This window comes from Cryptomeria japonica, chromosome 3, assembly GCF_030272615.1.
Source record: "Cryptomeria japonica chromosome 3, Sugi_1.0, whole genome shotgun sequence".
Lineage (NCBI taxonomy): Eukaryota > Viridiplantae > Streptophyta > Pinopsida > Cupressales > Cupressaceae > Cryptomeria > Cryptomeria japonica.
The window spans coordinates 285,609,915-285,623,827 of NC_081407.1; positions in this window are offsets into that span (position 1 = coordinate 285,609,915).

Sequence of the window (13,913 nt, forward strand, 5' to 3'; positions counted from 1 at the left end):
TTGCCTGCCTACCCCTAAGTTACTACACGGTGATTTTACATCTTTGAGAAAACATTAATTATAAGGTGGAATTTGTTCCAAAATGGAAATTTAAGGAAGAGGTAATCATTCTAAAAGGAGGACAATTATTTCGAAAGGATATCATAAATAGATAGTTCCTCACATCATGGAGATCTTTTCATTATCACATGTCTTGTCGTGAGTAATATCACATCTTCCAATTAAAAATATAAATCATTATGTAAATAAAAAATATATTTGATAATTGTGAATTTAAATGATCAAGTGGAGGTTCAACAATGCACATTAAGATAGTGAGGTGATTATGACTAAATGATTTGTAACTTGTGTCATGCAAAGAAACTATATAGAGAAGAGAAGTGGATACAAAATATTACCATTCCTAAGTTAATTTGTAAAATTTGCAAGTGCTCCTTGCCATATGCACCTTTCCAATTGCCTTATTATATTAAGAATGGTGATTTAAACAAGTTCAAGCAACTATGAAGAGGCATGCCTAAGTGAGAGAGAAAAACAACCTATCTAACATGTTGAACTACCTCTCAAATACAAAAAAAAATAGTGTTATGCTTCAACTACAACTTTAGAGAAGCTTGCTAGGCTGAAGGGAGTGTAAGGGCTTTGAAGAAAGAGAATTATGTAGACTCTTCCCCAGTGTTCAATTATGAAAATAATGTCTTTAAGCTTGTACTAGATATATAGAGAAATAATATATAAGAAGGTATGCATACTTGCATTTTAGAGAAGCTCCAACATGGAGAGAATTAGAGTTTCACATTTGTATTTGGACCTCCACTCTAGTCTAATATATGGTGCCTCAAGTGCACTCCTATCATGAATTAGTTGAAGTTTGTATGGAGTAGTGTGATGCAAACACAAGTCATCTAAGGAAACACCATCAAGGTTATGATGAGTATTAAAAATATAGGGGAAATGCTTTAGTTAGACCATTGGAGTTACAAGAACCTAGAAAAGGCTTATGACACTTGGAACGAGCTTAAGTTTTTGAACAAATAAATTAAATTAGATAAACAAAATAGCATTCTCTTAGCTCTTCTTATGGCAAGCAACTTTTAAAAAAAAAATTATTCAAGACACATACTCAATGCAAGATTTTATTTTTAGATTCAATAATGAGAAGTTGGGGCATGAATTCCAACTAGGGGCTTTTCAAAAGATGATGAAAATTACCCAAGAGAAGCTCTTCTATTTTGATTTTGTAGAAGTTATCACTAAGATATTGCACTACAATCTTATCCATTTCAACACACAACAAATTTTTAGGTATTCCTCTTTTCTCGTATACATGATCTTGTATCCAAATGCTCAATTATTTTGGTAGTTCTTGTTTGGAAATAGTGGGCAAACCATTCACCCCTAGGAGAATTATTCCCATATTTGTACAGATCACTTTCCTCTCACAAACTTTGTATTACTACGAGTTCATAAAAAAGTTTGAAAGGAGAGGAATTCATTTGACTTAGCACAAAGAAAGAAGGATTATTGTCTAACAATAAATGTCTATTAATTGGTACTTTAGAGAATACTTCATGATGATTCGTCCACGTGTTCAAGGAGGAATCCTTTTGGTTGCCCAAATATGTCTCCAACTAAGTCTTGTCCATTAAATTTGTTTGACAAACTGATGACATATATTTAGAGTATAAAGTTGGTAGGAAGAAAAGAGCAATGTTTCAAAATTTCTTCTTATTTTGAGGAGTCACTAAGAAACCTCTCATGTCGAAATTTGTAAACCTCAAGCTAGAGGTAACTAAGGATTGTTCGATCTATGAGCTAAACAATTTCATGGCCAATTAGATCAAGAACTTGAGCTCCGAGGAAAAAATCATTCATTAGAGCTAACTGATAATAGAAGTAAAGAGACACCTCATGGGAGATGTATCAAGCATGTACATATAGATCTATGAGCTCTTGGCAAAACCCTTCTGATATTAGGAGAGATGCTATGTGGTAACTCACTTCTATGATCTAAGCATGGTGATGACATACAACATTTGGAAAATGCTCAAGACCATGGACTAAATGAAAGAAAAGATCAATTATTATTGGAAATATAGGAAAGAAATTGACAAGCTAGAATGTACCTACATATAAGTTGTGATAGGTGAAAAGTGGGAGATGCTATGAGATGAAGAAAATGAAAAATTTAGCCTCTAATTATGATGTCAATAATATACAAACTACAAGCACCTTAAAAGCTCAATAAGAAGGAGAAGAGAACACTACATCCATTAAGGCTTTTTGGTGGCTTAGTTGAGGAGATTTATAAGTGTAGGCAACTTCTAGTAGGGTTTCATGGACACATTCTCAGCATACTCTTCAAAACCAATCATCATAAGACCTTTCCCACTTAGCTCAAAAACCTTCAACATCTAAGTGCATTGTACTACAATCACACCAAATGCATCAAGTAATGCAATGGACTCTCCAAAGAGAGATGAAGATGTTTTAAAATGAGGCAAGATAACCCCAACTATCTAAGTCATATTCAACAATATAAGTTGTCCCCTCTCCCTTTTCATAGTTAAAATAGAGGAATTTGTCACCTCATCATTGTAGATACTTTTGAGCCAAGGCCTGTAGCAATCATGTTCATCATAAGAGAGACAAAGAAGAAGATTAATAATAGTTCATGAATTTAATTGTAATAAATAATAGGTCATGAATCTAGCTATTACAATTTATTTAATGAGACAATGCTAGCACCGCTCCAAGGCATTTCAAACCATCCACTTCCATTTTTGACAATAATATAGGTAAGCGCCTCTATCTATTACTCCCCTTGTACTTCTACTACCACTGTGAGACTTCCTACTTTGCTAGTTGTAGCGATTCAGCCCTGTTGGTATGTGGCAATTGATCATGCTTTTAGGCTTAATTTTTGGTGACTTCGTCAGTTTGTGTTTCCCTCCCAAATCAATTAACAAAGGAGTGTAGGGGGATAGAGCCAAAAATGAAATTTTATATATGTAAATTGACCTTTGTAAATTGCCAAAAAGCGTCCAATAAATGAATCACTGTGGAATGTGAAAATATAAGATATTTGATGTTATATAGATGCTTTGATATCAACATTTGTTTAAGCCGCAAAAGATTATAATTCATTTTTGCTAGATAATACAAGAAAAGTGGATGTAGCCCATATTGGGTGAACTGCTTTAAATCTGTGTTGTGAATTTTTATTTTTAAATTTTATTCATATATTATAATTGATATTTTTGTATTGCTTGAATCTACCTAAATCTTAACAACTGGAATCAGAGATGTGTATCTCGATCATTTGGCAAGAGATTTCAAATTTGAGTAGAAGCAACAGTTGAAGAAGGCAAGTTTAGGGTTGGAAACCTTCAACGAATAAAATTATCAACTATGGAAGATGTAAATGCAAGACTATCTATATTAAAAAGATCTTTTCTTACCATTGGGTAGAAAAGCAAAGAAGTCAATGACTATGAAAGATCAAGAATGGTAGTTTCTTGATAGAAACAGACTAGGAATAATGTGGTTGTGCTTGGTAGCATTAGTGGCCTTCAATATATTGAAAGAAACAATAACAATGGATCTAATGTCAACGTTGCATAAATTATATGAATAAATCTCATCTTTTAATAAGGTATTACTTATGAAACATTTATTTTTAATATGAAGATGTTAGAAGGTGGGTCTATTGTTGATAATTTAAATGTGTTTAACATGATCACTAGTCAGTTATTTCTTGTAAAAGTAACCTTTGGTGATGAGGTTAGGAGTCTTTTGATTCCATTCTCATTTGCAAAAAGTTGAAATAACTTGGTCGTGGTTGTAGGTAATTTTATCTCTATTTCTAACACTGTTGTTGGTGTTATCCTTAGCGAGGAAAAGTGGCAAAAAAGAATAGGTAGAGATTAGGTAATGGTTTGATTATGGTGAACAAGAAAGAGCATAGATAGAGGCGGACAGAAAAAAGCCTAACAAATCATGTGAAGTCTAAGAAGGGCAAATCCAAATCTAGAGTAAGGATGGAGTGTTGGCATTATACGAAGGAAGGACACATAAAGAAAGAATGCCAGTCTTGAAAGGAAAAACAAAGAGATGGAAAACAAGAAAATAGTAAGGAAGCAAATGTAGTGGCTAATGTGTTGCAATATGCTTTATTTCTTTCTTTAGATAATATTATTGACTCTTGGGTGTTAGAATCAAGGGCTTCATTTCATACCATACCCCATAGGAAATATTTTTTAAACTATGTTCAAGGTGATTTTGGACAAGTTTATTTGGGTGATGACGATGATGTAAAATTCTTGGGAAGGGTAAGATAAATATAAAATTACCAAATGGAAACTAATGGTTGTTGAGAGAGGTGATGCATATTCCTAATTTGAGAATAAATCTAATTTCAATAGGACAACTAGGAAGTGAAGGTTGCGTAGTTACATGTATAAATAACTCATGGAAGTTTAGTAAAGGATCATTGATAAAAGAAAAAGGAGAAAAGGTAGACCTTACATTGTATTTATGTATAGATGATTCTAATTTATCTATTTCCTTAGCTTCCATAAGAAAAAATACAACATTACGACACCATAGGATTGGGCACATGAGTGAGAAGGGGATGAGGATTCTCCATTCAAGGAATTTATTGTCAGGTTTAAGGAGGTTGATTTAGATTTTTGTGAAAACTATGTTAATGAAAAAATAAAGAGTCATATTTCTTAGATTTGGAAGAAATATAAGAGTGAAAAAGTTAGAGTTTATACATTAAGATGTATGGGGACTAACTCGGGTATTATCTCTTGGTTGTTCTTATTATTATGTTCTTTTATTGATGATGCAACTGAAAGGAAACTTGCAACCATACATATGGCAATTTCCACAAAGCCCAATTGAGATATTGATCAAATAAATACACATAATCCTATGCAAATAATAGACAACATACCCATCAAATATAATGCAAGTTATACCCTAGGAAAAACCTCATGAGAGAAAAAATACAACCTCCAAAAGCATCTATCATCCATGTATTATCAACAATGCAACATTACAAATACAACCGTGAAAGCTTTCAAAACCCCAACCATCAACAAGCACTCCATGTGAACAAGCATGTAACCACACATCCCATGCCCTGCTTCCAATCTCCACAAATGCTAACTTGGCTCACTCAAACAACTACCCTTGTGGTTGCTTTTATAGACAAAAGCTCCCACAAAACCACCAAGTGGTATTACATCAAAACCATGTGTTAAAACTATGGGCTAACTACCCCATTGACCCCACATATAATATTGGGTACTTTATTAAATTACTTTCCATAATATTAAGTAATTACAATGTAATATCCCAATGTTACAATACAATTCATCAAGTGGCCCCAAGAATATTCCAAGGGAATCCCTACACTTTACACGTTCAAGGGTATCTCACAATAAATAAAATATTACAATTCTAAGCACTATTATGCAAGGTGTACAACACCTATTTTCAACATTGTCCCACTTGTTGTATACATTGCATAGGGGGCAATAAGTAACCATATCATGAACAAGGGAACAATCCCTCTAGCCACATATACCATCATGGAATTAAAGTGCTCCATGTGTTCGATCAAGATATGTGCAACAAGAAGCAAAGTGACCACCATGTCATACATAAATGATCTCACCCTCCACCATGTCGTTGCCACTGCACATAGGAAGTCATCCAAAGGGAAAGCCACACAAACTATCACAACAAAATATAAGGCCTGCCTCAACTGATACCCAAACACAAACACTCAATCCAAATATATCAATGCAAAGGTAGTTGTCAAGAACCAACTCAACAAATGCTAACACATCTAACTATCCATACCTCTAAGGTATACAAACATATCAAGTGAATCCCATATCATCAACATATACAACCCATAACATGCAACCATAAGTTCTAAGTACAATACTTGTCACATATGTTCACCTAGAAACTCCCACTGCACATGTAACATCAAATATGAAAATAATCAATATATTCTAAAGATCCACTAATAGCATCTCATAGAAAGTATAGCCATAACCATGTAGTATCAATAAACATCCACAATAATATGAATAACCTATAAACCAATAACTTGTAAGTGCAACTCTCACTATAGGTCTCCAATGCTCTCTCATGTTCTCCACAACTGGCAAAAGAAAGAGATAAAAGAACCTCCATGTCATCTCCCACATGACAAAATATGAACACAAACTAGTGAACACATAGCTCCAAACAACCTCAAACCCAACATAATGTGAAACTGAACATCTAGGAAGATAACCAAGACCAATGAGAGAAACATTGCAAATTAAAACCTATAGCATGTCCTTCTACATACACCTCTAAATGTCAATTATGTCAAGTATGATCTCCTCCATAAAACCCCAAATAAAAAGCTATAACAACATCCAAACCCATTCAGACTCTTAGACCAAACAAACATATATATCATGTAATCAACATGGATGTAAGCCTCTCATAACTAGGGAGATCAAACCAATGCCATTCCCAATCCATGAGAATAAGCCCAATAAACCATCTCCCAAACTTAATATCAATGAATTCCATCATAATAATAACTCAAATGCACAAGCAGATAACCGATTCCAAACATCTCTCAAATTGAATCCTCTAGAACTAACCATATATCGATAGCTCAAGATCCATATCTATGAAAGATAAACATAAACATAATGCACCTGAAAGGAACAATGGGAAATACCTCTCATGTAATAAATCTCCAAGTAGACCAAGAGTCGGAAATGAGAATGCTCATCAAGCTATCGAATTCATCACGACTCACACTAAGAAAAATCTCCTCTTAACTTCATACTAGGTGAATTATCCTCAACCTTCCTGCTAAAAACATCAACTGCCTCAACACATGTCTCTAATCACAAGAGAATACCAACACCACGTATGTCTCCATGTATTCATGAGAACTTGTAACCAATCAATTTATGCCAAACTCCAAACGCAACACAATACCATTGTGAAGTAATCAAGCAAATGATCATGCACCCAATACAAAGAGAACTACCAAGATCAATGTCAAATCTCTAACTACGGAATCAAGGACATGAATATGACAACATGATCTAACCATATCCTCCTAGGAGATAACATGCTCCATATGAACATATCAAATAACCATAACATGCCAAAACTCTAAATATGCATCAAGAGTGTATCATAACATAATAACAACCATCCTATCAAATAAAGATAACATGTCAAATGAAAGCATAAACCACACCTCAACCAAGTACTTCATGAATCCTCAAAGATGTCCACATGTTCAAATATCATGAAGATCACCATCTCCTACTAGTGTACCTACAAATGTGAGAGAACCTTTTGTAGCAACAGGATGTAAGGATTCCTCAAACATCTACACACTAAGAAGATCATCCACAATCCAATGTTGAATAAACATCATTGCCACAAGCTCCCATTGAACCGTGATACCGATCTCCCCATAACATCGTGATACCCATCTCCTAAATGAAGTGTTGGCTTGGTCAGCACCTCCTTCGAGATTTGTGACATATGCTTCCTATCGCCTCCTGTGGATCCTTGTCTCTGGCCGCTCTCTCATTTGTTGATGGCTCGAGATTTTAGCGTAACGACAACGGTGTCTAGTTTGAAACTTCAAAGACTCCAAATCTTCAAAGACTAAACATTCCATAAACTCATAATGTGACCATAGGCAAAAGATCCCATAAAAAACTCAACTCAATACATCAAAAAAAATAATGCCAAACCTGCTCTAGACTTGATCTACTATGTAGTGCTCTCCACAACAATCTTTTCGTTGACTATTCGAAGTCCAAAATCCAACTTCATATGCTCAAAATTATGACCTCTTAAAGTCATATAGGTATCTTTGAACTCCAACTAACATTTTGTTCTCAAAATAATAAAATTCAAAAACTGATCACACCACAATGTAGTGCTCTAAGTCACCTTTCTAATGACTATAAGAAATTGAAAGATCGACACTCCTAACCCAATTTATGATTTATAGAAAAAAAATAGCCTATTAGGCTATATTTGCAAACATGGATCCCAAAAAATTAATTTCTCCAATATGCACCAAAAATGAAATTTTTATTTTTTAAGTAGGAGAGTTTATGGTGGGTCCCAAACCCCACCAAAAAATAAACCCAACACATTAAGAATTTCCATTGATAAAACTTTTGGTGGATAAAAACCATTTTCAAAGTTTTTGTTGAAAACTTAATAAAAAAAATATTAATTATGGATGGATATTTGTAATAATATTCTTTTTTGGTTTAAAAATTAGCGAAGAATTTTTTAATTAATTTTTTTTTTTTTCAACCATGTGGGTGGGATGGGACTCACACCCCACATGTGGTCCCTCATGGAACCCTGATACCACGGTATCAAGAGGTATCGATAGAACCAATGGTCTTGGATGGTACCAGTGGTATCGTGGTACCACCAATGTGTTGGAAGTATGTGTTGTTGTGGTTGTCATTGATGTCAAGCTTGTTGTTTTGGATAGTTGTTGGTTTGGAATGTCTATGGTGCAGAGATATCTTGTCGTGTTGGTGTTGCCATTGTTCTATTGGTTGTTCCAGAAGTGTTTGGGTCTGGAAAGTGATGATGACATTATTTGATATTGTTATCTTTGTTGGTTTTATGGTCCGGAATTTTTTTTTCGTTCTCTAGATGTTGCGATGTTGTTCATAGCTCGTTGTGATATTCTATGCTAGACCTATCTTTGGGTTCAGATATGATTTGTGGAAAGTAATTTGATGTGTTATGGGTCTCATCATAGTGTGTGGAGATCCAGATGAAAGTTACTTGTATTGGAGGATATGTTTTCATCATTAATTGCTTATATGGATGCGTAGCATGTTGGTATGTTGTTAGTTATATTCTGGTGATTGTGGATCGGTCAATTGATTTTTAGAAGATGTGTTTTTGTTCCCTCTTTCTCCTAGAGTGGATTAGTGTGTGTGTTTTTGGTTCGAAAGGTATATTTTGTTTCAGGTCGACTTGGTTCAAGCTTTGATGATCTACATTGTATATAAATAATGTTGTATGTAGAGAGTGTTGTGGTGAAGACATGTGAAAGAAAGGATAAAATGAAATGTGTGATGTGAAGATAATCAGAGAGATCTAGAGCAGAGAAGAAGAGTATTAAATGATATGCGAGTTGTTTTGAGACTTATCAGAGGTGTGTGACAAAATGTTTGCAGTTGAGGTCTGAGTTGTGTGTGTTGGTGTTGGTTGTTTGATGCAGAGTTCAAGGACAACTTCATGATCAAGAGATCCTTCTTTTCAATTCATTTTTGTATCTTGTTGTAGCGTCATAAATTGCATGCCATGCAATTTTTGATCGCATATGGGTCTTTGCCTTAGTGTTTGTACCCCTCGGCCTAATTAGAGACCTGATTATGCTCACACATGTCAAAAAATTTATTCAACTCAATGATGCACCCACCTTGATCCTGCCCCAAATTAGGGCGCGACCAGGGCATGGTGCCTTGGTCCCCCTTAATGGGGACCTATCCTTGGGCCCCTCCCCCTGACCTATCTCAAATTTGAAGCAGGAAAACCCCTCTATGTTGGCTCATGTCAAAAAATTAATCAATTCATCCTACGGGCAAGTATATAAGAGGGATTTCCCCTCTTATTTGATGATCATGAAATTCAATCAAGCATCTGAGCATTCAGGAGATCAAGCATTCAAGCATTCAAGATAAATCGAGCTTTTTTCAGTCTCCCTTCAAGCTTTGGAGCAACAATAGAGTCAAGATTTCAACCATTGAAGAGGAGATCATCATTCTAATTCATAAAATCATAAATCCATGTGGAGGCAAGAAAAACTTCACAAGGAGGTATAAGCATTTCATTTTTAGTCAATTCAACATCCCTTCAAAGAGGAGGATTCCTACTTTCAGTCATTTCAATTACATTATTTCAACCACTTGGTTAATTCCAAAATCGGGGTTTGACCTAAAGGCAAACCCCTATTCCCAACACATTTCACTTTCCTTCTGTGTGCAGGAAGCAGGTGCGTAGCTACACTTTTGGAATTAAGATTTACTTGCAGAGACGGAGAAACCCTTTTCGATGTGCGAAAAGTTTGGAGGAATAAGAGGGTGAGCGACCTGGTTTGGACACATGGTCCCTACAACTTTTGGCAGATTTTGTAGAGAAAAATCTGAATCATCTCAAACTTCTCAGATCCAAGTGGACAACGAAATCCCGAATCTGTAGCTCACTGTTTTCTCATATTTGTCTTCATTTATAGCAGTTAGTCTTAATTCAACTAGTCAACTTATAAAAGAGGGTCAAACGCATTCCAAACACAACACATCTACTTAGTATTTAGTCCTTGTATCATTTAGGATTGGATCTGGTAGATTCATCCCCTCTTTTGAATGTAAAGTCCTCCAAGTGAAAATTGGCTTAGTGGTTTCCTCCTTCCATGTGGTGAATTTGCTAAATCTCAAATTTTCCACTTTACAAGTTTACTGTGATGGTGAAAAATGGGATTAGGTAGTTTAGGACCTAACCCCACTTTCCTCCATACATTGGAATATGAAAGAGCCTAAGGAGATGATTCTCTTTGACTACTTCTGGCAAGAGAGAGAGAGCCAAGGAATACTCTTAGGGTTTTTATGAAAGGGAACTGATCTAAATGTGCAACAATGACAAACTAAGCTAGAAAGATGAAGGAACTATGTAAACTAAAATAACATAAAGATATTGCATTGAAACTGAGATATAGAGTATAGAGCTAGAAAGAGAACTCTAATATGCAACTATCACATAAATTTGAGCTGGGATGAGTCGGACCAGGGTGCTGGACACCTTGGTCCCTATTGTCGAGCTAAACTATACTTCTGGAATCTGCAAATTGAGTTCCTGATCTGTCAAACTGCAAAAAGCTACTCAGAAATGTAGAGGACTAGGGCATTGGGGGCCTTAGTCCCAGTGTTCTGGGGTTTTCTTATGGATCTTAACTTTTTCCTATGAGTTGTGGCTTTCCAAAAGTCCGTAGCTCCGTCAAAATCCTGCAAATGTACTTGCAAGCTAGAAAATGGTGTTTGAGTGGATATATAGGGTTTTGCCTTAGTCAAACCCCTTGTTTTGGCGATTTTTGCCTCCACAAATAGCCAGTGTAAAGTTGAAATGTGTGTGTGTTATAATCTTGTGTGTGTGCAAGATCCTAAATGACCTAGATACAAGAATTAGAGTCATATCCTACGTTATGAGCATAAAACCCTGAGTGAATGTAAATGCTTCAAATCACAAATGCAATATTGGATCTAAAACATGAATATAAATTTGAAAACAAGTGTTGTGAAACTCACATAGAGACATGAAAATAACATGAAACCGTACCAAAGCCAAAGGGAGAGGTACAAGCCAATTAACAGTCAGTGATCTATTATTCTTGAATATCTCCAAAGCTTCAATTGATGATAAAAATGGTTGATGAAGACTTGATACATGCTTGATTTGCTGGTTGAAGACTCCACATAACCTGTACTTTCACTTCATAAGAGGCTCCTTCAATTGCTTGTAGATGGGATCCTTCAAATGAGGAAAGGAAAGGCTATATGTATGAAACCCTAACTTTGTTTTTGATCGTAGGCTGACCTAGAATCAATTTAGTTTTGCACAAAGCTGGATTTAAACATTATAATACTGCCAAAACATGATCCCGGATCTAGGGAGAAAAATTTGGGACCATGGTGAATCACCATGGTTCGATCAACTTTTTCCCAAATTTTTAGGGATGCGAGCTATTGTGATTATAAAGTCATCCCTAGATGGATGCGACAATTCAAGGTGTTTAAATATGTGGAATCGAGCCTTGAAAGTCAAAATAGGACATAATTGGGGATTTTGATGAATTAATTAATTGAAAGAATAAAATAAAAAAGGGCACACTTAGGATTCAGGGCCCAATTTTATGATCTGTAGAGGGACGAAAGAGGACTTCAAATTTAATTTAATTAATTAATTAATTGCTTAAAGGGGATTTTAAATGCAAAATACAACACACTAAGGTGGGCGCTAACCTAAGCGTGAAATTGTACCACCCAATTAAGGGTGTGCAATTTATGACACTACACTTACCCTGCTGTAGTTAGCTTCAAGTTTGCAAGTCCTCTTTTTGTATCTTGCCCCAAGAGCAACTAGCCTTGGTTTGCAATTCCATAGCAGTGAGCTCATTCATTGTAATCTGATATGCATAGTGGATATATTTAATGGGCAAGTGTTCACCATGGTTTTTCCATATTTGGGTTTTCCACGTAGAAAATATTGGTGTTCATGTGTTGGATATGTGTTGGTTAATTTTTTATGTGTTGCATTAATTTTTGTTTAAGACTGATTTAGCCCCCCTCTCAATCCTAGCTTGGGTTCAACGCGGGGTACTCTCCTGCCATGCCGACGCCAGTGGGTACGGGGGTCTGCAGACCCCGACCAACTTAATATATATATATATATATATATATATATATATATATATATATATATATATATATATATATATATATATATATATATATATATATACATACCCCCAAAATGAACATCCATGGAAACCCACTTTGAACTATTTTTTTTTAATAAAATTAGAATTGCAATAATGTCCAAAAAATAGCAACCCCACAACCTACACAAAACCCCTATACCTTGCCATGTCTTTCATTCTTTCATGCATTCCATGGATTCAACTCCTAGGGTTATATAACTAAAACCATAGCTTCAACACCACTTGAAATGAAACTTACAACCATACATATGACAATTTTCTTATAACTAATTGAGATATCGATCAAATAAACACATAAAATCCATATGCAATGAATAAGCAACATACCCGTCAAAGATAACATAAGATATAGCCTAGGAAAACCCTCATGAGGTTTCAAAAGCATCTATCATCCATGTATTATTAGCACTGCAATATTACAAATACTGAAGAAGTTGAAAAATACAACTTCAGAGATCCCAAGAACACTTGCAAGCAAAATACACGTCACAAGAGAAGAATGGATGCAAAAAGCAATTATAATAATCAGATTGGTTAAGGATTACAAAGGGATAAATCCTTATAAAATGAGATCAAACCTAAAAACATAAACCCTAAAAGCAATTAATAATTAATAATGAATATTAATTATTAATCATTTTGAAATCCTTTTATCAATTTTATGGATTCATGATCTCAAATTCTTTTATTATTGATGTGCAATAATGTGATTAGAGAGTAACCATTCCATCTAGTATATAGTTCTTAACTATTTTCTTATAATAGTTCACTTTTTGTATTTTCTTTACTTCTCTACCCTTTCTCCTTGCGAATTTTTTTGATAATTTATTGAAAATGTTAGGAAAATGGTGTCTCAACCTTACAATTATAAAATGTTACTATAGGTAAATAAGCAAAAGGGTTTCATGTGGGGATTACCCCTCTTGTGGGGTTTAGAGGGATGGCCCTACCAATGAGGGGTTTGGGGCCGCACGCCTCAGCAAGGATTCAGGGGCAACACTCTTGAAAGCCACATTTTATGTATAATTTATCATTGTAAATATTGACCATATATCATTAGGTTATAGATCTAATTGTGGATATTAGGTGCACTTTGCTTTCCCTAGAAGGCAACCCTATTTCATGAGGGCATTATATTACAACTGAGTATGGTGGTTTATTATGGGAGTTTGATAGTTGTTGAGTTGTCTTTGGATCTCTGGCTTGTGATGTTACTATGAGACGCTTGATTTGCAAGTTTATTGTAATCTGGTATTGATTTTTAAATAATATATTTGACAACTTTTAGAGTGTGGATTTTCTCTCTCGAAAGGGTTTACCTCACGTAAAT